General features: G+C 40.1%; 1 long non-coding RNA gene across 3 annotated transcripts in view; it reads left to right on the top strand.

Annotated features, from left to right (window-relative positions):
- LOC133094813 (uncharacterized) overlaps window positions 1-24,101 on the top strand; it is a 399,443-nt gene that overhangs the window by 213,301 nt on the left and 162,041 nt on the right. For 2 of the 3 annotated variants that reach the window (XR_009701507.1, XR_009701508.1), the window contains exon 3: window positions 12,771-13,047. This is a non-coding gene — a long non-coding RNA (uncharacterized LOC133094813). Of the gene's footprint in view, window positions 1-12,770; window positions 13,048-24,101 lie in introns of those variants that run through there. The other variant, XR_009701509.1, reaches the window with a different exon arrangement.

The raw sequence follows: 24,101 nt of genomic DNA, 5'->3' as shown, positions 1-24,101 counted from the left end.
TTTTATTACAACAGCATGGCAAATTCGGTCACAATTTTTGTTAGCTGGCTGATCTAGCAGATAAACTCCCAAATCTCAGTGGCTTAACACAGTACAAATTCTTATCTTGCTAACATAATAGTCTGATGCAGTTGTTCTCAGTCAGTTGGCTCTCCTGGAATCTCTCTCCTCCAATCAATGATTCAGGGACCTAGGCTCTGTATTGTATGGCTTTTGCATCTTCAATATGTGGCTCTTACGGCTGCCCTGGGAATTGGCTCCATTCCAGCCAGACAGCAGGGGAAAAGAACAGGAAGAGTTGGGCATGGGAGGTGTTTATGAGCCAGGCCTGGAAGTGGGAAACTCTGCTCTCATCCCACTGGCTAAAATTAAGTCTTACAGCCATATCTAAGCGCAAGGGAGGCTGGGGAATGTAATTTAGCTGGGTGGCCTAAAAGAAAAAGACATGAATTTGGTGATTATCTCTCTCACAAGGTGCCACTGGTCACCTGATTCTTTGGTATGAGAGCTCCTGAGCCTGAGGGTCATCTGGCACACAACTTGGGTCAGGAGTTCCCTTCCCAGCCCATCAGTTTACCCAGCCACTGGGGAGCTGAGTCAGCCCAGATCAGGTAAGACCAGAGCTAGTGTCTGGAATAGCCCCTGATCTCCCCACCACTCCACCCTCCCCTCCTGTGATTTCATTTAACTTTTTATCCTTTAGTTCTGACTCTGAACGCATTCTTCATCTTGGGCATGTCTAGGCTCCTGTTTGAACACCGACCTTACTTCTATGTCTTTTCTTGACCTCTGATATCCATGCCCACAGACTGTCTCAAGTTCATGATCAGTTTCTCATGAAGAGTAACATATCTGGATGGGGTGCTTGTGGCTTTGAGTATGATTGTCTGTCTTAGTCTTCGAGACTAAGGATCTGGTAGTGTTAAAAAGTAGCCTTAGAGTGTAAGAGAATTTGCAATATCTAAAAAACACAATGGTTTGGTAAGGCCTGTTAGGAAAGAATGGCGTTTTTATGGAGTTATTAGCTAGATTGGAGTTAGTCACATCCAAAAGTAATACTGTATATACTTCGTTACATTCATTTTGTGTTAATTCACTTTTATGCACATAATCTCATTATCTCATTTTATTCATACAGCATTCCTACAGAATAGGCATTATTATCCCCATGTATCAGTCATATATAACCAGAAAAACAGAACCACTAGGGTGGATAGATAGATTGATTGATTGTTTGCAAGGAACTGGTTTACACAAGAGAGGGCTGGCTAGGCAAATCTGAAATCTGTAAGGCAGGCTGTCAGGAAGGTCAGTTTGGAACTCTTGGGCATAAGCTGAAAAGGACAGGTAAATTTGCTTCTTCAGGGAAGCCTCAGTTGTGCTTTTAAAGACTTTGGATTGATTGAGTCAGGCCTATTCAGATTACCTAGGATAATTTCCTTTACAAAAGTCAACACCAACCTTACTCCTATGTCTTTATAGCAACACCTAGATTAGTATTTGTTCAGTAAATGGGGATTAAGCCTAGCCAAGTTAACACATAAAACTGATCATCACGCCTCATTTTACAGATAAGGAAATACAGGGATGTAGTAAGTTGCAGAGCTGGTTATTTGGGCTTTTTCTTTTATGGTAAAATATACTCAGGTATTTTTCAAGTTCCTAAATTACCTATGTTTGCAGCAGGATCCAAAGAAAATTTTTGGATTGATTTACCGAGAGTGATCTAAATGATATAATATTCAAAACATAATAGTGAAGCAAGTCATTCACTGTATGGCAGTGAAAAGAGTATGAGAATGACTCATTTTTTCCTATCTAAAAGTCCCATTGTGAATAATTGCCAATATGGATAAAACCTTGATTTTAAGGAAGTCAATGATAGTAGAGTTTTCTTCTGTAATTCTTCATTCAGGATCGCAAGAGGCACAAAACCTTAACATTTATTTCCAGCCCTGAGGCTGAACAAGTTATTGGTATAATTATGGAAAGCTGAACTTTCATCTTTCTTTAATTGAGCATGGATAATTTGTACCTGTGGTCAGTAGCCAAAATGTCATAAAATCACTTAACGAACTTTCATACTCTTGAACTGTAGTAAAAATACCAGTTATTTTGCGTCTGTAGAGTCATCATTTGGAGCACCTGTTTCAATTTGTTCATAGTTATCTTCAGCGCTTCATGACTAGTGTGGTTTGCAAAGTGTCACAAGAAGTGCTCTTTCCCTTTTGGTGACAGCCAGTACATTTAGGGAAGAGGAGGCCAATGAGGAGACGGATGCTGGCTTCGTGGGCACATGGTTTGAATGACAAGCAGAGATCAACAGATTATTATTTTTCACAGCAAGGAGAGGAGGAGGGAGCTCAGGAATTCTGAAGGAAATGTCAGCTTTTGGATGCTTTGGTTGTGCATTCTAACACAAGAAGGCAAGGACATTTTTGTTTGTTTTTCTTCCCTCCAGTCACACTCTAGGAAGACAAAGCTGTTATCATAGGTTATGCCTAACCACCGAACTCATGGTCTTTAGTGAAAAAGCACCCTAGAGGCCAAAATGACTACTGTGCCTGTTTCTGCCATAAATTTTGATGGTGGAAAAGAGTGTTGGACCACTGATTATTGCAGCCTTGGAGATAGTTACCAGCGCACATGCCTAGTAACAATTGTGATCTCGTTTGAAAGAAGAGGGACTTGACTGTACTGTCAGTGTAAGAACAGTATATATAACCTTGAGGAAAAAACTGATAGGGTGGTTGATATTTTTTATCCCTTTTAGGCAGAATTACCTTTTTTATAAAGGATAGTTTGCGGGACTTCCCTGATGAAGCAGTGGTTAAGAATCTGCCTGCCATTGCAGGGGACACAGTTTCGAGCCCTGGTCCGGGAAGATCCCATATGCCACGGAGCAACAAAGCCCGTGTACCGAAACTACTGAGCCCGGATGCCACAACCACTGAAGCTCACACCCCTAGAGCCCGTCTTCCACAACAAGAGAAGCCACCGCAATGAGAAGCCTGTTCACTGCAACAAAGAGTAGCCCCTGTTCTCCGCAACTAGAGAAAGCCCGAGCGTAGCAATGAAGACCCAACGCAGCCAAAAATAAATTAAAAAAAAAAAAAAAGGATAGTTTGCAAATTTGGAATTGAGAGAAATTCATGGTTTGAGTAGAATATGTTTCCCCTGAGGTAAACTCAGAGAGTGCATTAATGCTGTTCCTTAACCCAGACAGGTCAACTCTGGGGAAAGGAAGTGTGAGACAGAGGAATAAGAAAGGCTGGGGGAATAGGAGCTAAGGAGAGGGCTTAGCAGCTTTTAAATTGGTAAAGAAGAATTGGGAAAAGGAAGATACAGACTGATGGCAAGTTAGTACCTGGAGAAGAATGGACGTGGCCTGGGTTTCCTGCAGAAGGAGTCTGGGAAAAGTGAGGACAGGGATGAGAGAGGAATTGGAGATAGGTGGTAAACGTTTCCTTGGTAGCCTATGAACAAGTAGTTTGGAAGTGTGGAGTTCATCAGTCAGGAAGTCAGCAGACAAGAGAAAGCATGCTTAACTAGAATGTTATAGAGAATTTAATGAAGGTACTATTCAGAGCTGTGTAGGCAGGGCTGAGGCACCCAGGAAAAGATGATGAGGTGCCGGGAATTAGCAACATCAAGAAGCTGTTACACTGTCTAGGTCTGAAGAGTAAGGGGTGAACATTGGGACTCAGTGTTACTGGAGCCCCATGAGACTTATCACTGTAGAATGAGGCTCTAGACATGAGGTGAAATTGTAGAGGGATCAAGCCATTGCCAGAGCCACAGTGCTGAGGCAAGGGGAGAGCATCGGAAGAAATGTCCCAACCTCTCTCTCCTCCCACCTTCTTGTCTTTCTTTTGGTAAGTCCAAGCTGAAGTCAGAGGAGACAGGATGCACAGAAGGGCAGAGAATGGTTTGGGGATAACAGCATAAGAGAGAATAACTAGACAGGTGAGAGCCAGGAAGTAGGGGAGGGCCAAGTACTAAGTACTGGTCTTGGCTAGGTAATCAACTTGCACAGGGACTTTAAACAATTAGATTAACGCTTTTCTGTTTCTTTTTTCCCCCATCAGTAAATGGGGATAATAATTCTTGCCCATATCCTGGAGTTGTTATAAAGATCAGATGACTTAATAGATGTATTTGTTTCATTGATTTATATTTATATTGCACTTTATAATTTCCAAATCTTTCTTATGTCTGTTACCTTATTTGCTTCTCAAAATTAGCTTGTAAGGTATCCAAGATAAGTTTTATTATTCCCATTTAACATTTGAGATGATTGATTCAGAGAAATTAGGTGGTTTCTTCATGGTCACAAGGCTAATAGTCCTTTTGCCTCAAACTTGACTGTAATTTTCTCTTATCACACTTAACTGCAGTTTAGTTCAACATTTCAGGCAGTTTTGGGGGACTGTTACTGTCTTTGATTATCTGGGTGGGTCTTTGTAAGGCATAAAGTTTCCAGATAAGGAGCCTGAGACCACACCTTTCATGTGGGGAACAGCATCCATAATTTAGGAGGTCTTTCTTTTTTGAGCATAATCTTGGGAAGAAAAAATGGGGAAGAAAAGGGCCTTGTTCTTTTTCCATAACTGACCACTCTTCCTTCTCTCTTGACAGAAAATGCAAAATGAAGTGCTATAAAAAAGTTCTGTCCCCCCTAAATTTATTTGTTGAGGCCTAACCCCCAATGTGATGGTATTTGGAGGTAGGGCCTTTGAGAGGTGATTAGGTCATGAGAGTGGAGCCCTCATGAATGAGATTAGTGCCCTGATAAGAGAGATCCCAGAGAGCTCTTTCTGCCATGTGAGGACATAGTGAGAAGAACTCTGTTAGTTATCATAGTGGTTCTATTTTTTTCTTTTAATAATATGGCTATCTATTTTATAAATATTTCAACTTTAGAAAATAAATGGCCTTCCTTTATCAAAGAGATTGTATACTCACTTTTCCTCCCTCTACCTTTATCTGTTATTATATTAGCACGTGTGCAATTCTATTTCAGTGTATCCACTTGTATATATTAGGAAGAATGCTAAAGTGATAGCTGTGTGAAGAATGGGTGAAAACTGAAGATGGAGAAGAAGACTAGTTAGGAATCGTAGGAGTTGAATGATGGGAGTGGTTCTGTGTGAATGAGGAGGAAGGGGCCTGATATGAGATTGTTTAGAAATCTAGTTTCGGTTTCACCTTTGCTATGGGGCTTTCTTCATTGAAAAGGAATGTGGTCTGTCTGTACCATTTCTTTATTCTGCCTCACTCATGCCAATAGGTCACTCTCCTCTCAATGTATTTGACTAGATCTGAATCCTTAGAATATTTCTATGGTTTAGGCAATACTTGAATTTACTTGTTTTCTCTTCTCAGGTGATGCACCTGTCTGATTTGTGTCTCCTTGACTATTTAGAGCTGTTTGTTTTTGAACCGTGTTGTCTTCATAGTCTGAAGCCCTGACAGTGCCCAGAACAGTGTGAAGGCTCTCTGAGCATCTCACTATGTGCTTTCACCTTGGCTTTTTCTTTCTGCCTCACTGATCCCAGCATCAAATGGAAATGACAAAAGTTGCCCAGGATCTGCTTCACATGGGCACTCTGACAATTAATTAGCTTTTTATTATTTTAATTTTTTTAGAGCAGAGCCCCTGTACTTTGTTGAAGCAGAGACAGAACTTCTAGTATCAGAGTAGGTTATCACATTAGTTTTTGCTCACAGTTGGGCTCTGTGCAGCTTCTCTGGAGTGAGCAGGTGTTGGCTGACCTGTTTTTCCATATGGATTTATTTATGAGGATCATAGCAAAGAAGCAAAACGGCAAGAGATAGAGTGAGAAAGCTCCTCATGCAGCAGTCTCTGCTCAGGCCTATGGAAAAAGTGATAGGACTCCACACACAGGTGTTCTTTTCCACAGAGCCTATATTTTTTGGCCCCTTTGCCATCCAAAAGTCACCAGAAAATTCTCAGCAGTATTTAACTTGGTAAAAAATATAGTCCAGGGAGCAGTCCTCTCCCTGAGCATCTGGAGGGGCAGTATTCTTGCCTCAGGCAAAGACACAAAATAATAAGATGACAAACAGCTTTGGGGAGAACCAAATGAGATATTACATACGAAAGTGCTTTATTTATGTTCTAAACACTAGATCTCTGGATGTCAGTGACTAGATTCCCTCTCAAATATGATCCTTTGTCTCACATTCATAATTACTAAGTAGCTGACTTACTATATGCTAGGGATGGGGCTGAGCATTTTACATATATTACTTCTTTTAATCCTAATTTATGTAGTTAATATTATCAACTCCATTTTACCAACTTCAGATTTAAACAAAGGCTATTACAGAGCTAAGAATTGCACCCAGGGCACTCATCTCTCAACCCTGTGCATTTAAGCCCTAAAATATATGGCCTGTTTAACAGATCTCACGTGACAGTAGTCCCTTTATATGATTAACATTAGCTACAATTTATTGAGAATCCACTATGTACCAGACACTATGCTAGGTATCTTAGATCGGTACATGACCCATAATCCTTATAACAACCCCATGAAAATTTATTATCACCATCTTACATACTTGTTCCACTTATTGTGGTGACACAATAAGTAGCAAAATTTGTTTTGAATAAGGATTCAAATTCACATAGATCTGCCTTCAAAAACAATTCTGTATTATGTTATGGTCGCCAGTAGTGAGTTGAATGGTGACCCCCAAAAAGATATGTCCATGTCCTACCCCCTGTGAATGTGACCTGATTTGTAAAAAGGGTTTTTACAGATATAATTAAATGAAGGGGCTTGAGATGAAATCATCCTGGATTATCTGGGTGGGTCCTAAATGTTCGTATAAGAGACAGAGAGAAGACATGGGGATAATACAAGAAGACCTTATGAAGACAGAGGCAGAGATTGGTGTGATGAAGTCACAAGGCAAGAAATGCCCGGAGCCACCAGAAGTTGAAAGAGGCAAGGAAATATTTTCTTCTATAGCATTTGGATAGAGTACAACCCTGCCAACTCTTGATTTTGGACTTTTGGCCTTCAGATCGGAGGCCAAACAAGCAAAGAAGCTTGTTTGTTTTGCAGTAGATTTTCCTCATCACTCAGTGGATTGATTCATTCAGCTATCTGGGGGTTGCATAGGAGGATAATGTGTTCTGACAGGTCCACTGGGGTCAGTCCTTTTCTGCTTAAAAATCACATTTTCTTTGGCACTCTTCTGTGGTAGCAGACAATTGCATGTGCAGGCTTGGATGCAAAGGGCTCTGTATTTTCTTATTGTCTCCGGGCATGCTTTGAAGGATATGATATAGACATACCCACTTTCTTAAATGCTTGAAATTTTAACTAGAGAATTACACACTTTTTTCCTTGTCCCAATATCAAACAATCAGTTATTTCTAAGGGTGAAGCTGTTCTTTCTATTCACTATTTAGGACCACGAAAAAGAAAGTGATCTTATCATTCTTGAAATTGTCTAATGCAGTTTTTGCCTCTAGGCCAAGGGAAAAGACCTGCCTTTTCTCCACAGCAGGCTCGTTTTGCGAGTGGTTACAGTTTTATTGTTGACACTGTACCTCTGTATTAGTGTTAGTGCAAGGCTCATAACCCTTAGCAACTTCATTACTCACCAATTAGTTTCAAATGAATTCTACTGTCTTGGATCTAATGGTGCTCTTCATGGAGTAAGCTTCACACTCATAAGGATTTCACTTCTAACTGCCTGGAGTGATGGCATAGAGTTGGAGTCACCAGTTCTTTAGTTAGGAATTCTTATTTGAGGGAGATCCCTCAAGGTCTCTGAGGACACATTGCTTCCTCTTGTCACTTCTTTCCAGTTGCATTGATTTCACCTTCCCTTTCCTCAGAGGTCCATGCAAGTGTGACAAATGACTAGGAAATGGGACCAGAAGACTTGGGTTTTAGTCTGAGCTCTTTTGCATTTCGGTATAGGACCTCAAACAGGTTGCATAAGCTTTGTAAGTCTCCGATTGTTCATCTATGAAATGGAGATAAAAAGGCTCATATCACACAGAGTTTTGTGAGAATTAAGTGAGATAATGGACATTAAAGTGGTTTGTGAACTATAAAGTGTTCTGCAAATTTGAGGAAGGAACATTGTTGAGCCAAGGAGGAGTATAGCCCTGTAAAGATCACGCTCATCCTGAGACCTATTCTTGAGATAAAATAAAATTGGGATACCATCCTAGATCCTCCTCTCTGAAGAGCCCCCATTACAGCTCTGCAAGGCAGTGACTTAAGAAATAGGTGAGGCCTTATGTGCAATGTAGCTGGTAGAGCAATCCTTACCCTCACCTTGTTCTTTTTTTCCTCTCTACTGAACATTATGACATCACCTCCCTTCCTGGCTGTCATTAATGGATATTTCATCCTGGTTTCACCTGGATTGAAAGACTGGGGAAGAGCAACATTTTTATGTGTTCCAAGTCCAGGGTGGATAGGTTAGCCTTATACATTCTTAGCCCTATGTTAGAGGAAACGTCTCTGAGTTTGGTTCACTTTGTGGGCTTTTAATTACCCTTGGAGAGGTTATGAATTTAGGTAGATCTCATTATCCTGTATTTCCAGGAACCCTGTCTCAGAACTAACTAGCTTAGTTTCTTCTCTCCCTCTCTCCTTCCCTCTCTCTCTCCCTCCTTCCCTTACTCCCTCCTTCCCTTTGATATTAGGATAATAGGAATGGATATTAGGGTAACTTACTAATTTGAATACCATTAAATGGCCAGGTTTGTTTAAGTGTTAACATTAGCCTGTAAGACTTTTGACTGTTGAAAAGTCAAAATAATAAGGGCACCTTATTCATGCCTTTCTCTTTTTATTCCCCAGAACCTGGTACAGATAATAGGTGCCTGGTAAGCATCCACTGAATGAATAGTGACTAGTAACGATCAGCACTTTTCAGGGTATAAAATGTGTTGTGAACCCTTTAGAGATATTCTCATTTAAAGTTCACAGTGGCCCTATGAGCAGATAATGTCATTCACATTTTATAGATGATAAAACTGAATGGCAGGCACTTAGATTTATCCAAAATCATGCAGTGACAAAATGTATGGATTTGAATTTAGGTTAGTATTGCTCTAAAGCCCATACATCTAATGCTATATTTATGCACCTTAAAATTACTGTCTTCTGGTCTTAATATAAGTAGTTCCTTGGATAGTGTAGCATCTGACAAAGGTAAAATGGTGCTAGAGCAGGGGCTATAGAAAATCTATATTTAAGAAAGAGAAAGTGTCTGGCACGGAGATGAGATCCTTCTTCTCTTCTCGAAATCTCATTCTATTAAATTTCTACTCAACTTTCATGAAAATAACCAATATTTACCGAATACTTATGTGCCAGGCTGTGATTAGTGCTTTACATATGTTTAATTCTCACAACTACCCCATGAAGCTGATACTATTGTTTTTCCTAATTTTTAGATAAACAAATTATGACACAGAGAGAGTAAGCAGCTTGTCCATGGTCACACAGCACATCCTGGCTTAGATGTAAACCTAGGTCTATCTGACTCCAGAGTGCATTTTCTTAATCACTTCATGGTACTATTTTTCACTTTTTGTGCTTTTATAGTCAGAACCAGCAGTTACATATTAGTTTGTTTGTGACTGTTGATAATCCCTACCAAATTGTAAACTCCTTGGGAGTTCGGCACCTTGCCTTTAACATCTGTATTTCCCCATACTGTTCAAATAGTGTTCAATAGGTGCTCATTTAATACTTGTCAGGCAATTCTCAGACTCAGCTAGCTGATCAGTTAGTCCCTCTGTAGCACTAAGAATTAAGAGATACGATTGTTCACCCTTTCAGTGTTATCACTGGCAACAGCCCTTCTGTGCTGTAGCAGATACTTTTTGTGTCCTGTGCCACATTCTCTTCATCCACCAGGAATCTCAGCTGTAGCTGTGCTGGACAGTTCCCATGTAAGCTGACCACATCCTACCTTAAGAGCCGTCCATCTCTCTCGGCTCTTCTGCCTCAGGACTGTTTTTGAAGTCCCTGAAGCTCTCTTAGTCCACTTTTTGGGCAGGACAGAACAGCATGGAGTTAATGACTCCAGTGGCAAACCTCAGCCAGTGGCAAATAGGATAAATGCCTCAGCCTCTTGTCCTTCAGAGGAAATTCTTAGGTGCATTCTCTGTGGTCTCTCAAGAATCAGTCCCCAGATTCATTGAGCATCAGTTGCCCACAGTGGTTATCAGCACCCCCTTTTTCCTACTTCTGTATCTTATTTTCCCTATTTCATAACTGCTGCTTCCTGTGAGTATTTCCAAAGTAAATTCTTTGCACCCAAGTCCTTATCTCAGTGGGTTGTTTTTTTTTTTTTTAATTGCGTGGGGCATGGTGTGGGAAATGGAAAACCCAAATAAGATACATGCCTATTTGCTAGTGGCTTTGTGCCAGAGGCCACATATAATGTCACATAATGTGAATAAATCATGTTATTGGATTAATTAGAGAAGTTACCTCAGAGGAGATTGAACCTCAAAGTCCTGTCCTTGGATAAACAGGTTTAACGTAAGTGGAGAGACAGCTTAATTTTCAGAATTGCCCATTCCGCCTTTATAACCAGTTATACTGATGAAAAGGTGCAGTACTTAAAAAGGATGCAAGAATGAGCCAGTTAATTTTCTGAAACCTAAGATGACTACAAATTCAGTTTATTTCTTACTGCATTATTGACTTCGGTGTAAAAAAGCATAACCCACAGAGCATTCCTAAGTCTGTGCTCCATGGCACTTCCCAGTTGATAAGTCTTATAACTCTTTTTTTCCCCTTGAGTCTCTGTTAAGGTTTTATTTTTTTAAGATACCAGATATGATATTCATAATCACTGAGCAGTCACCCCACCAAAAAAGTTGAGAGGAGAACATGGCAGATGGTGTCATGAAAATTATATTGAAGAATCTCCCTCATAATGATGAAAGATACAGCAGTGAAATCCTGGCATGCATATGGGTGGCAGAAAGGATTTATGCCTGGTGTGTCTGGGCTCATAATAACTAATGTATCAACTTGTTTGAAAACCTTTAAATTAGGAGGATCAGCAGGACTTGTGAATGAATCATGAAGAGAAGACCTTTCACTTTCAGTAAATGAGGAGAAAATAACCATCAGCAGAAATAGCTGCATTTATTTCAGTGCCTAGGGTAAATGGCACTGTTCTAATGACGATAAGGCCAAGGGTCTGGGTCTCTATATGGGCCAAGTCAGGTTGCCTGATTTCTTGGCCCTGACTGACCTACTCACTCTTTAGCAGTTATCACATGACTACATGGGTATAGTACAGCATTCCACAAACTACAAATTTAAATCTGACCTTGTCACTTGCCTGATGAAAATCATTCACTAGTTTCCCACTGCATGTAGCATAAAACCTAAACTCCTGCCATGGGCCTTAAGGCGCTGTATAGGTTGGCTTCTTTCCCATAGCTCTATTACCTCATTTTGAGGAACTCTCCCCTTTTCCCCTGTTTCAGCCAGACTGTCATCTGATAGGTCCAAGCTCTTGCCAAGCATTTCCATAATGCTTAATATGCTGTATTAATACAGCATAATAAGTTGTATTATTATTTTTTAAATGAGATAATATTTATGAAAAAATATATTCCAAACTGCAAATACTGTACAATAATTATTATTATTGATTATGTCATTAGCAGATCTGGAATCTTAGAAAGCAAGGTCTCTGTAAAGCAATGGAATATTTAAAGGGCAAAAAGACTTTCCAAGTGAAGCATTCCTTAACTGAGAACACTCCTCATAGAAAGAGATATGTTTGTGCATTCACTATAGCTTTCTGTATTTTTTGATCTACTTGGACATGGTCAGACTTTGCAAAGATTCCAAAAAGAACAATCCAATTTTGGTTTATTAGGAATGTCTGCTATTTAAGGGTTTTGTTCCCAGAGTCCAACAAGCTATATTATTTAGTTTGTTTGCTTGCTTACTGCTGATCTCTCCCATGAAGACAGTGTGTGTTTCCCCAGAGGTAGTACAGTGCCTGCTATCTAAGAGTTATTCCACAAATATTTGTTGATTGGATAGCAGACAAAGCAAAATGCATACTCTAGTGTTAGTGGACTAAAAGTATCATCTTTGGTACATAGGATGGAGTTTTAGACCTTCAGGAAGGCTTATGAGTTAGATTTGAAACAATCTTGAGACTTTCTACAAGCTTCAGATCTAAGCCTTTGAAGCATTCGTTGATGATTCTTGTGTTGATCCTGGCTAGAAAGCTACTGACTCTGTTTGGAAATTTGTGTTGACATGCTTGGGTCAGTTGTAGTGTTAGACAGAAGTATCTTGACATTGATGGACAGCTCTCTGGCCATTGAATAGAGTTTTGAGATTCCCATTGGTGCAGTGGCCCACAGAATTCGGGCCACTTGAAAAGTACATTTCTCACTCTTGCTCAGTTTTGAAATGTACTACTATTGCTAGAGTAATTTGTGACTGAGATCAACTGTTTTGAATGGATTTTACCAAGGTGGCACTTAGTATTCTGGATAACACATTGTAGATATTCAATAGATGTTTAGTGAATGAAGGAAAAATTTACATTTTCTATTATTAATCAGTATTATTGGGCAGTATTATGACTTTTAAGCCCTAGTTTGTCTTCTGCCACATTGGATGGGGCTGTAACCAGTAAGATGTTGTGGAAGTGACAGAGTGTGACTTATGAGGCTATATCATAAAATACATTGTGGCTTCTCTCTTGTTCTTTCTTAGATCATTCACTAAGGGGGAAGTCAGCTGCCATGTTGAGAGGATACTCAGGCAACCTGTGGAGAAGTGAGACTGGGGTCTCCTGCCGACATCCATGTACGTGAGCCGTCTTAGAAATAGATCCTCCAGCCCCAGTCAAGGCTTCAGATGACTGCTGCTCCAGTCAACTAAGCTGCTTCTAAATTTCTAATTCACAGGAACCATCAGATAATAAATGTTTAGTATTTTAAGCTGTTAAATTTTGAGGTAATTTGTTTTATGACAATAGATAACAAATATACATAGGGATCAAAGCAATGACCCAAACAAAACCGCATTAGAAACCAGACCTTAATTTGTCTTCATCATTCTTTACTTGTTTTTCCATTGGTATCTTGGTGACCTTGCTGTGTACTAAAAATGCTAATCTGGTGTCTACCATATTATTTGCCAGTGTTTTCCCTAATCTGTTATTTGTCTCTATTTCGGATTTTTTTGTTTGTTTTTTGTATTTGGAAGTGTGTTCATTTGATGGTGACGTAGTAAGTCCTTTTCCTTTTTTCTTGTCCTTTATGTTTTTTAAATTGCTTCTAGTTGCTCTTTCCAAAGATTTAATAAATATTCAGTTCCTTTTTAATGATTTGATTTTTTGTATATTTAAATCTTTAATACTCCTATAATTTATTCTGATGCATTAACCACTCTTTGGGTATAACCTTCTAGCCACTTCATTATATTTCCCCTTACATGGTACTATGTATTGCATGGTAGAACTTAGAAGATTGCTAAAGTTATGATAGATTGCATATCCTTGTTTCCTTTGTTTTTATGATCTGCTGCTTTGTTAAAGAAGAAAATTTACAGTGGTCTATTCTATATTAAGTCATGCTGATTGGTATCTAATATGCTTCTTGCAAATTCCTTGCCACTTAAGTTTTAGATGGTTCTATTTTAGACTTTTTATAAGCAAAAAAGTCCACAGGTCTGCAACTTCATATGTCTTAGCTTATTCGGAAACTTTTAACTTTTTTTCTGGCACGTAGAATATCACCTTGACCTTCTGTCTTCCTTTGGGTTTGTGTTTGATCTACTAGCTTGTTGACAGAAATGTCAACAGTCAATTTTCATTTAATTAATATCCATATCAGAGTTGACATTCTATCGCCCTCATTTATAAGTCTATTAGTAAATTCCCCAGCAGTGTTCTTAAGGAAGAAAAAAGACCCACCAATTCTGTTGATACTTTTCTTGAAGTTTCATTTAAGTTCAAAATAAAATACCCATTTTATTTTATTTTAGTAGAAATTTTACTTGTGGCAAAGTCAGCTTATAATTTCTTTGGTTGGAACTTGACTCAGGAGTTCAGGAAGTCAGGTGACTGCGTTTTGAATTGTTTCCAAGTAGCTGCATTTGATCGCAACCTAGGTGGCTGCTGTTCTGGCGTTTCACCTCTACTGTATCAAACTGGGTTAGCATTCATTGGTGGCTCTGCAGTGGAGACTTCCGACAAATCCTGTCATTTGCTTTCCCTAAAGTCAGACCCTTCTTTTAAACATGGTGAACCTTATATCTTTTGCTCTTTCAGCTGGAAGAGTTTTAACTTGAAAAAAAGTTACTGTGGTGCTGTTATATTCCGTTCTTGCCTTTACTGGCGAAGTACCCTAGTCACCGAGCAATATCAGCTAGTATTTTGATAATGCCTTTGAGTCGGGGGGAGAGTTGTTTCAAATGATTATATACTTTTTCCTCCTATTAACATCTAGCATATCTTGTGCTTTAATCATTAAAGCAATGTTCTAGCCCTGTTTCATATCATCTCACAACTACCCTGTGACATTCACTCCCATGCTTAAAACTTTTCAATAGCCATTTTCATTGCCTTCTTTTAGTTCCTCAAACCATCTATGCTTTCTGCTACCACAGGGCCTTTGAACATAGTGCTTCCTATTCCTGGAATATACTTCCTCTTTCTCCCCCCTCCTTTCACCAAGATAATGACTACTCGTTCATCAAATACAAGTTGAAGTATCACTTGCTCAAGACTAGGTCAGGTACTTGTGTTATATGCTCTGAAATGATCATTATTTGTCTTCTAATCCTCATCCACTTATTTGTATGATTATTTAATGTTCAGCTCTCGTTCTAGACTACAAATTCCGTGAGGAGAAGGACTAGCTGTATCTGGTTTGGCCCAACATTGTATCCTCTACGTCTAGTACCATGGCTGGCACATGTAGGCGCTCAGATATTTGTTGAGTAAATGAATGAATGGTTTCTAAATTATACGGATGAGAACTGAGGCCTAGAAATCTTAAATAGCTTGACCAAGGTCCTACAGCAACCAAGTAACAGAACTAGGACTGGAACCTAGGTCTTCCATTTCCTAGTTTTGTGATCTTTCTGTTAAACACAGTTGCTTTATGCTTCTAAGTTGACCCTTTTAAATTTATCTTCCATCTTAAAGTAGTTGTTTGTTTGGTTCCTTGGAAGTGGGTAGGGTAACTCAGATCCACACCTTGAGTGTGACTGTAGCCTCAAAATAGATGGTAGGTATATGTCAGCGTGCATACGTATAAGGGTGGGAAAAGGGAAATGGAAATCATCCTTTTTAAAGAGTCTTTCCCTTTTAATCTGTGACAGTTTCAGAGGAGTAAACTGAGCTGTGGGAGGTATTACGAAGAGACTCATCAGATGCGGGCTGTGAGGTCTAAAGCGTATTGCACTCAGTCTAGATATAATTACATGTTTGTAGTCCTGCATTGTCTTCTCATTAACTGTGAGATTTTGTGCAGGTCCCCTTTACCTCTCTGGAGTAAATTTCATCTCTAAAAATGGTGTGTGTGTGTGTGTGTGTGTGTGTGTGTTTGTATGTAGGGAATCATTATAGAATTATTGGCAGAAATTCTGACTGCAAGTCACAAAAGGGACTTGTTCCCTTTTCCCTCACATTTGTTGCTTAGTGAGCTAGAATGTGCTTGTTATTTGGGGATCTGAGATTGAAATGTACTCCATTATGTAACCCAGCTCTTCCAAAGGTTTGGGACCAGTCCCACCTGTCTTTGAATTACAGCAGTTTTGTAGAGCTCATTGCCGGCCATTTCTAATAAGGGAGGATTGAATCCTGGCATGTTTATTTCCAGTTAGGATAATGAAATGTTAGTGCTGGGAGGGACTTCGAGAGCCAGTAAATATAGCCACTTATTTTATAAATAAAGAAGCTGTGGTTTGGAGAGAGAAAATGGAGAGCTAGGATGCATAACTGAAGACTTTGAAATTTACGTCCAGTGTTCTTTTCAGTATACCACGTGGCTTATTTTATTCCACCCTTTATTTTCAGTACACTTGAAAAGATTTTAAAATTATCTCTAATATAAGTAATATTTACATCTGAAAAGTTAATGAAGTCTCTTTTTCTATCTTCCTTTTCTGATAGAAATATCCTTTCTCTGATTGTAAAAACAATATATGCTTATTGTAACAAAGTTCAATCCATTCAGAAGTACACTAAGTAGAAAATGAGGATTCTCCATGATATCAAACCCCTAGAGACAATCACTGTTAACTTGTTAATTTGGTTCATGATTTTTAGGCTCTTCTTCCTCTCATACTCTTGCATATATAATTACATCCATCTATCTATCTATCTATCTATCTATAAATATATCTCATTAGCTGTGATATATATGTACATATATATATGCTATATATATTTTTTCATACATTGATCTTGAGTATGTACCTTACATATTTATATACAAATTTATATATACATTTAAATTATATAAATGTGTATTTATATATAAACATATGTATTTAAAAATTAGATTGTATTATATATACTGTTTGCATCCTATTTATTTTTCTGAGCAATATTTAAGGGACACATGGACATCTTTTCTTGTTAGTACATCTAATTTATTCTTTTTATTGGCTGGCTGGTAGTTCATTTTGTGACTGTACTTTACTTAAACAAGTCTCTCCTTTTGGATATTTATATTGTCTCCAGTCTTTCACTATTTTAGGAAATGCTGCAGTGAACATCCTTCTGCGTGCATCTTTGCATATTTGTCTGTTTCTTCATAATAAATTTCTAGAAACCACAGTTGACATTAGTCATAGTATTTAGACACAAAATTGTATAAGTAAAGCAATATAGTTAGCTAATTCCTGTAGTAGGAAAGGAAGGAGATTTCAGACTGAGTGTGATTTTAGATACAAGGTCATTAAACACATGAATCTTTCCTTGGTCAAGCTTTGTAGTTTTGTCGTCACAGTTTTGTAGAATCAGCTCAGCGCAGCAAATTCCAGTTCAGTGAATCCCGCAAGTTCTTTCTAGTTGCTCTGTAAATAGTTGCTTCACTTGGCTCGAGTTCACTGTAAATGGATCTAATCAGGTTAAAGACGCCTAGAGTTTAGGTTATTCCTTCTAGCCCACAGTAGTTATTTTCCCTTCAGCTATTTAATGAAACTATCAGGTGTTTGGAGGGACTACCACTTATGTGTCAAACAGTGAGGTAAAGAGGAAAAATATTACTTCCCTGCTGAGAAATTGTGAGAAAACAAGCTGATGATGTCTCTGAATCTCTGAACGAACTTCTTGCCCAAGGAGATCACCAGGAAGAGAAGAGCCCCCTCTGGCTTGGGTTTTCTATTCCCTTTAGTTGCTTGAACTTTGCTCTCTCTATATCACCTGTGATATAGCCAGTGCTTTCATAAGGCATTGAGTAGCTTTCCGACACTCCGAGCCCTAACACAGCCGATGTGGTCATGTCTAAGTTGAAGGATTATTTCTTCTTCAGCATGAATCTAGAAACTCAGAGGATATGAGAGGGAGGAGAGCCATCAGAGGTCATCTGGTAGCGTGACCTCTTGCCTCTGGAATTCCTCTGACAAGAGCTCTGAGGGGTCATCATCTTTGAGTGGCTCCTCTTGGTCTTCAGAATAAAGTTTATATTCCTAGGCTAGTGCTTAAACCCTCTGTGGTTGAGATATAGATGACCTTTCCATCCATATTCCCTAGCTTCCCCAAATATGCCCTGTACTCCAGTCAGTCTTCAACTTCTCCTGTCTGTCTTGGCTTATGCCATTTTCTCTGTCTGTTAATGCCATTCTTCTGGCTTAAATGTCATCACTTCCACAATATCTTCCTTCCTGAACTACTGTGACATTTAAACTGTTCTTTTTTTGGTGACACTAATAATTTTCTATTCTATATTGGAATTTTCTATGTATCTATCTTATATCTCCTACAAGAATCTAAACTCTTTGAGAGCAAGATTGGCATGACTATGACTATTCTTTGTGTTCCTCCAATATCCAGGACATTGCCTGATATTTGATAAGTATTTATTATGGAGATGGGTAGACAGACTAACCCAGTCTTCAGCTGTAAATAAATGTATATCTACACATGCCTTCCCTTTCTATTTCCACAACCTCCAAATGGTTATTAAGAAGTACTCCCCTCCCTTGATATGCATTATCAATAGAGGAGGTGTTGTGGGAACCAGGGCAAATAGTCAGACTGTACACATATCAGCCCTGGGGGAGAACTTAACAGAGTCATGAACTAGATGTGTAGTTCTTCTCTTTGTTCATCAGATTCTGGTGTTGCACACAGCAGTCTGGCATGGCTGGAAGTCATATTCTGGGAGGGAGATTCCCATCCTTGGGCTTTGGGGCTCTTAAGCCGAATTTTTAGGGAAGCATCAGTTCACCCTTGCTGCAGTCAGTAGCCAGTCACAATACAATAGCATTATGAGTTGGCTCCAGCTACATGCTCTTAACTCAGCATGTATGGTTGGGGGTAGTAGCATCAGCCCCTCTCCTAGAGTGATTAGCAGGCTAGAGTCCAAGCCTTATGGTTGTAGCTGTATGACCTAGCAAGCTATTGGCAGGATTTGCCACATCAGCATTCAGGCTGGGGAAGCTGGTATGATTGGGGGACTGGGGTCTAAGACTTGCCATCATTGACCAGGATTAATTGACTTAAGCAGTAGGCCACTGATGAGTTTCCATGGAACTTTTCAGAAAGCTAACTTCTTTCCTAGGAGGCCTGCCTTCCAAGGACAAGTCTTGGGCATGTTAAACCTCTGTCTCAAGGGAAATTGTAGCGGTACAGAGAAGAGAGATAGGTAGGTGGCTGGGGAGTTTGTATTTGAGCCAAGATTCAGCACCACAGCCTTCCTGTCCTGTCCTTACACACTCAGAGCCCAGGTTTGAATGCAGATGTTTTTATTCACATCCACTGTTCTTTGCAACATCCTTCAGCTCTTCATATATTTTTATAAGGAATGATTTTAGAGCCTCTGGGTGTTGGGTATAGTATGTATAAAGGGATTATTCTTTTTGGCAACAGCAGCTTTGCCTAAGTAATTCCAAAATAAAGTTAAGATTTACTCTAGGCTCAAGAAGTTACCCTGCCCTCTCTGTTGGCTGTGAGGGAATCTTAAAGACATATGAAAACTTTATTCATTTTACTCCATGTTAGAACTTCAATTTTATCACCTCTTTCAGTTTTCTTTTAGAAGAATCAATTCTTGTTTTAAATTATGAATTAAAAATTTGTATGTTTCAGGCTACACATCTTGTGGATTTTCACTTTTATTGCCCTTGTTGTTTGGTGTTTTACTTTCTGCCATTCCTGGATAATCACTCATAAATTCGCCAAACTGTTTGTCGGGAGAATAAGTAAGTTCAGCCCTCCCTATCTGCAGATTCTGGATCAAATTCTGTCAGCAGTTGGTTGAATCTGTGGATGCGCCTGAGGATATGGAGGGCCAGTTGGGCTACGCCATTTTTACCTAAGGGACTTGAGCATCCACAGATTTGGTATTGTGGGGGTCCTGGAACCAATCCGCAGGGGATACTGACGGAAGACTGTCCTCTTGTCAGCTTGGAGTAGAGAGTTACAAAACTGAATCCAAACTAAACTGCACATTGGATGCCTTTCTGAAACGGAAATATTTGTACGTCTTTTAAACATGTGGAATTGTGTGAGAAGGTGCCCAAAGCCATGCTCTTTGTTGAAACAATATTTTTGACCCATAACGAGTGAAAGCATCTCCCTGAACCTCTGTGATTTCACTGAGACCAGTTTCTACGATTTTTACCCAGACCACAGACTTATGGGGCAAAACTACCTTGGGAATACAATCTAAGAAAAACCACCTTTGTTTACACTATCTTTTTGCTTTGAATCTCTTTTCCTGCGATCTTTGCCTGTTAAAATCTTAGTATTACTCTTCTCGTCATCTCTACTACTAAAAAAATATATAATTAGTAGCTAGTAAGCACTTATGGGCCATTTATGGTGCCAAGAGATGTACATGCACACCCTCCTTCATTTATTTATTTATTTGTTTGTTTTTAACATCTTTATTGGAGTGTAATTGCTTTACAATGGTGTGCTAGTTTCTGCTTTATAACAAAGTGAATTAGCTATACATGTACATATATCCCCAAATCCCCTCCCTCTTGCGTCTCCCTCCCACCCTCCCTATCCCACCCCTCTAGGTGGTCACAAAGCACGGAGCTGATCTCCCTGTGCCATGTGGCTGCTTCCCACTAGCTATCTATTTTACATTTGGTACACCTCCTTCATTTATTGGTTTATTTTTTTTTCATTTTTTAAAAATTTATTTATTATTTATTTATTATTTATTTTTTGCTGTGTTGGGTCTTCGTTTCTGTGCGAGGGCTTTCTCTAGTTGCGGCAAGCGGGGGCCACTCTTCATCGCGGTGCGCGGGCCTCTCACTATCGCGGCCTCTCTTGTTGAGGAGCACAGGCTCCAGACGCGCAGGCTCGGTAATTGTGGCTCACGGGCCTAGTTGCTCCGCGGCATGTGGGATCTTCCCAGACCAGGGCTCGAGCCCGTGTCCCCTGCATTGGCAGGCAGATTCTCAACCACTGCGCCACCAGGGAAGCCCTACTGGTTTATTTTTCATTGCCTATTCTGTGCTTGCACTGTGGACCAGCAAACAAGAAAGATGTGGTCTCAGTGCTCATGGTGCTTACATTCTAGTAGGGAAGGTAATAAAAAGTAAACAAACCACGAGATAACGTCAGAGAGTAGTGAGTGTCGTGAAGAATGTGAGATAAAGTAATGTGATAGAGGATGACTGGGAGTGTGCGGTGATGGGGGAGCTTTTAGATAGAGTTACCTCAGAAGGCCTTTCTAAAGAGAGGAGAAGGAGCCAGCTATGCGAAGAGCTAGCAGAAGAGAGAATTTCAAAGCCAAAGGCCTGAGGCAGGAGTGAGCCTCATAACACCCCCCTGAAATCACTAGATCTGTCTGTGTGACTTGGTGAAGGAACTTAATCTATCTGAGTCCCTGTTTCCTCATCTCGCAAAGGCAGATTGTTTAGCTCATTCATAATATTTTCCTTGAGTGCTTACTACGTGCCAGGTACTCTTTAGACTCGGGATGTATCACTGCCCTCATGGAGCTCACGTTCAAGCTTAAGTAATGTAAGTGCCTTGAGGAAAATGAAAGCAGAGCAAGGAGACGGAGAGCGAAGGTGGGAGATGGATTATTAGGAGAGTCAGGGAGAGCCTCTCTGTGGAAGTGACACTTGAGTAGAAACACTGATGAGGACAGGGAGAGAAGCAGGCCATATGGCTATCTGGGGGTGGGGTGGGGAGCATTTCAGGTGGAAAGAACAAGTATCAAAGGCTGTAAGGTTGGAAGGAGCTTGGAATGTTCAAGGTATAGTGAAGGAGTTGTGTGTGGTAGGACTTACAGTCAGAGAGGAAGCAAGAAACCAGATCATGGAAGACCAGGTCATTGTAAGTGTGATGAAAAGCCTCTGCAGGGTTTGGAGTAGGGACATTTTGGGAGTAATGTTATTTACAGTGGTGTTGGGAGAATTGAGAGGTAAGGTGATACACAGCCTAGCACAGTGCCTGATACACAGTAAGTGCTAAAAGACCTCTTGTTTCCTTCTTTCCTTTCTTCTGTAGTCACCCCTCAATGTTTCCTTCCCTGTTCCCCTCCTTCCTCCCTCCTTTGTACACCTGTACTTTTCAAATACATCTCGGAATAAAATGCTTTAATTTGCTGTTATCTGTTTCTTTGTCATCTTCATGCCACACTGTAAGTTTCTTGAGGACAGAAATGTGCCTCTTATTTCTTTGTAATCGCTATATCACCCTAGTGCCTCGAAAATTGGTAGAATGCAACAAAATGTATTGAATTGGCATTTAAAAATTCTGCTCTACAGGGAATGGCAATGATGCCTGGGAGTTAAGATGTATGTTTGGACTGGCAAGACCTTCTTGTTTGCACTGGAGAGTCCTGAGTTTGGTCACAGCAAAAACACCAGGAAGGCTGCAGCAGTATCGTTGTTCATGAAACAGCTTGCCAGTAGTTTGGACCCAGGTCCCAATTCCAGTGGGGTTTGGGCAAATCACTTACTCATCTGTACAACTGAGATGAATATCCACAGGATTATTGGGGGATTGAATGAGATCGTGTGTATGAAGCTCTAAGTATAGTAGACAGCTCTGAGTGATCAATAAATATTATTATCTAGTACTGAAGGTGCTGTCCTGATTTCCTGCCCTTCCCCCAAAACAATTAGACCAATTCCAGAGTCAGCCTGGAAACTGACTTCCAGGAGAAGGGGGAGGGGTTTATCCCTCCCTAGCTGAAGTGGAACGGACATTCTACTTCCTTAGTTATAATTCCGATAAGCCTGTTGCAGGGCAAAAGGTAAAATAATTTAGCGCTGGCTCCTCCTGTTTGACCTTGTCTACCTATTTGTGCCAGATTTACCTTAGCTCTTTGAAAGCAAAGAACTTCTTTTATTTATCCTGATGGCAAAGAGGAAAGTAACTTGCCTAAATTCACACCTCTAATAAGTGGCAGAGCTAAGCTTTGAATAAAAGTCTGGCTCATTCTGGAGCTCGAGGGAATGGAAGAAAGCATGCTCTCCTAAGAGGCAGGAAACAGGATCTGGGGACTCTACCACTTACCTTGTCACCTGGGGGAAATGCACATAACCTCTCTCAGGAGGACTAACCACCTTGGTGATCCCCAGTCCAATGCCCTTTCCCTTGACCTTCTCCGGTTTCATTTTCCACATGTACCAGTCGAAGGTATAGTAATAGTCTCTGACTCTGTACTGCATTTTTTTATACCTTAGGGATGATGCACATGCCCGAGAGTCTTATAGCTGACCTGGTTCTGTCAGGTGACCTTTCTGCTGAGAGATCTGTGTGATTATTCCTAGGCACCAATCTCTACCAATACTTGATAAAGCCACTTAACATTGCAAAATAGTCACTAGAGTGTGTTTAGTTCAGCTGGGGAGATAACCTTACATTTCCGAATCCTTTGCTCTCCTTCTAAGTCCTCTATATACCCTTCCTCCAGCCTTGCTTCTTTCTTTCATCAGCTGACTTCTGCTTTTAGTCCCATCTGTTCTTGCTTTTGTTCGTTTTATCTCCAGTGGGGACAGGAAGATAGGAAAACATACACCTGAAATACAGACTTGTTGTCTGGGAGAGATCAGAGGATTATTTCTTTCTTTTCTCTTCTTTTCCTTAACAGCATGATCAAATCTTGGTTTTTTGCTGATAACTTTTCCAGGCTGCCAATGACAAGGTTGAATAATGAGCATTTAGTGTTCTGGTGATTAAGACCTCCCCCACCTCGCAGGTCATTGCCACCTGAATTAATTGGCACTTTCTCAGTTGGAGTTCAGTTCTCACATGTCTTATCCTACAAAGAATGGCATTCAGAGATCTCTATAATCCATCATCATGCAGTTTTCCCAGCCCTTCCTCAATCTAACTATACCACTCGTCTCTTGATTGAGTGATTTACCCTCTGTCACTCTCTTGCTATGTGATTTGCATCCCTATGGAGTCTGTTCCTTTCCTCCCCCTCTGCCTGGAATGGTGTGGTTGCCACTACAGAGTCAGGAGACAGTCTGTATTGAAATCATTGCTACCAGCTCTGCAACACTAGTTGTTTCACCCCAGCTTTCTCACCTATAAAAGGATATGATAGTGGCTTACTCACTTCAGTGGATAGTTGTGAGGATGATATAAGGTAGTGTAAAGGGTTTAGCAAAGTACCCAGCCCATAATAGTAAATGCTCACTAACTATTAGCTCTGTAATTTTCCACTTAAACCTATTCAAATCTCACTGCTTCTTCAGGGCCGCCACTCAAAATACACTCTCACTTCCTACACGAGAAGTCTTTTTTGACTATCTTCCAGTCCAAGGTGACCTCTTTCTCCTAGCGGTCTTATTTTATGACTTGTATAGAATTATTTGGTGGATCTGAGACTATGTTCAAAGTCCCCGCTACAGGTGAAATGCTCTTTCTCCTGAGCCTCTCAGAGC

The sequence above is a fragment of the Eubalaena glacialis genome, chromosome 7 (assembly GCF_028564815.1).
Source record: "Eubalaena glacialis isolate mEubGla1 chromosome 7, mEubGla1.1.hap2.+ XY, whole genome shotgun sequence".
NCBI classification, from domain to species: Eukaryota; Metazoa; Chordata; class Mammalia; order Artiodactyla; family Balaenidae; genus Eubalaena; species Eubalaena glacialis.
This window is presented reverse-complemented; position numbering and strand designations above follow the sequence as displayed.